Source organism: Corapipo altera, unplaced genomic scaffold (genome assembly GCF_003945725.1).
Source record: "Corapipo altera isolate COAL_440 unplaced genomic scaffold, ASM394572v1 61305, whole genome shotgun sequence".
NCBI lineage: Eukaryota > Metazoa > Chordata > Aves > Passeriformes > Pipridae > Corapipo > Corapipo altera.
In genome coordinates, this window is record NW_020884909.1 from 7,887,552 (window position 1) to 7,889,821 (window position 2,270).

Below are 2,270 nucleotides of genomic sequence, written 5' to 3' on the forward strand. Positions count from 1 at the left end.
ACCCTCCCCCCCCCAGGGGTCAGTACTGATCCCCCACTGATGGCAGCACTGGGCTCTGTGCACAGAGGCTGTCTCAGAGCCTGCCCGAGGAGCTCCAGCCTGTCCTCCTGCAGTCCCCACGGAGCTGGATGGGCTGTGCTGAGGTCGGGACCCCTCACACGGCACCAGGAGGGGGTTCCTGGCTGGCTGGTGCCTCCTGGCTCCCCAGCAGTGCCTGGGCAATGCTGTCGCTCCCAGGCACAGCACAGGCCCTGAGTCACTCTGTGCTGGGCTCTGGTGCCTGGGGCTGTGGCTGCCCAGCCCTGGCAGCTGTAGGCTCAGCTTCCCCAAAGCCTTGTGTGGTGCAGAGCAGAGAGGGGCTGACTGATCCTCTAAGTTTAGTTTTTCTGCTGTGAAACATGAAGGGGTTTCATCCTGCATAAGATCTTAACCATATCTCTTCAAAGATTTTCTGGGTCCTTAATCCCAGCCATCCCAGAGCCGTTATCTGGATCATAGGACATGGAGGTAGGTGGGTTCATAGGGTCAGCTCACGACTGGGACAAGCTCCCAGAGGTTTCATCCTCCACAATCACAGCTTGGCATGCAAACAGCCACAAGCTGCGAGCTTCCAAGTAGCTCCAAAATGTTTCCCACGACAGGAGGCTTTCACAAGTCATCTGTGACATGATCCAAACATGAGCAATGAAAAATGCTGTTCAGAGACAAAATGTCCCGTAGCTTCCTGGAGAATTGTTTCCCAGGCTTCTGGAACTGAGAAAAATCAAAGATAAGAACACTACTTGCTTGGTTTCCCCTCATATGGGTCCAAATCTCACATGTTTGGTAGGTCAGCATGGAGCTCTGATGTGTCTTGTTACTGGCTACCACTCTTATCCTCAGGAAGGAGAACTAGAGCTTTATTTCTTTTTTAATTAAGCTTCTGCTTCCTGTGTGGATTGCTTTGAAAACGTCACCCAGGGGCAACGGGGGAAGGGAGATGCGACGCAAGTTGCCCAGGGAAGATGCATGAGTCAGCAACTGATGCAAACTCTTTTCCTGGGCATTGTTTAATGTTATATTAATGTTAGATGTCAGGCCCCAACCTCATTATTTTGTCAGTGTCAGTGACCACAGGGTAGTGCTGAACAGTGCCAGACAAGCGTGGCTCCTAGATCAGAAGGGAAGAAAAATAACCCTCTTTTCTATGGGTGAGCTGTTCTGGGGAGAGGAATAGTCCTGGAAAAGGGTCACAGAGAGCAGCCCAGGCAGTGGAGAACCTGCAGTGCAGAAATGCTGCGAGGGACTGGAGGGGCGAAGCTGGGTAGGCACAAACCAGAGCGGATCGATGCCTTTCTGTGGGCGAGTCTGCGTGTCCTGCCCAGCCCTGTGCTAAAAGAAGCGCTGCGGCGGCCGAGGAGCAGGTCAGACACCGGGCAGGGCACCTTCACAGCAAGGACAGGGACCGGGGGAGGAGTGGGAGCTGACGCGGAGGATGTGGGTTCCCGTGTCCCCAGTGCCGGTCACGCAGTGCTGGGCAGGATCCCGCCGTCGGTGTCCTTGGCACCACCGAGCCCCCTGCGCTGTCTTTCGTGGTGGACGTGGTTCTGCACCCCCGGGGGGACACAGAATGGGAAACTCAAATAACACCTGCCCTGCCCGTTCCCACCATCCTGTCCCAGGCGCACTGCCCCGGCCCCGGGGGAGCCCAGGGGAACAGAGTCGATTGGGAGCACAAACCAGGGACTCAGAGGAAGTTATATCCCTTCCAGGGCTGTCCCAGGAGAGACTCAGCCCAGCAATCCAGGTGTGAAACCTGTCGAAAAGGGGTCAACACTTGCTCACCCTTGGGACCATCAACACGGGACACACTGCGGGGCGCAGGGAAAGAGCATTTCGGGATTGCACAAGGGTTGTTGCAGGACGCCTGGGGGAGGAACTGAATGCGGGGAAATGTGGGCATCGATGGGGTTGAGGGAGAGCAAACGTGGGGAGAGCGAGGGGGGAGGCAGTGGAAGGGCCAGGGCACAGGGTCAGCATTCCTGTTGGGATGCTCGTCCGGCGGTGCCCGGCGCTGAGTCAGGGCCGTCTGTCCTGCCCCTCCTCCAACCCCACTTCCAGCGCTGTGTCTCGGGGGAGTCTGTCTGTCCAGCGAGGTCTGTGGGGCAGCACCCGGACCGACCCCCGGTGCTGGTCCAGCCGGACCATCCGGACGATCCAGACGATCCAGGAAGGTGCGGGTGCGGGTCTCCAGGGGCGGGACCACCCAGGGTGCAGGGTCCCGGGGGCGG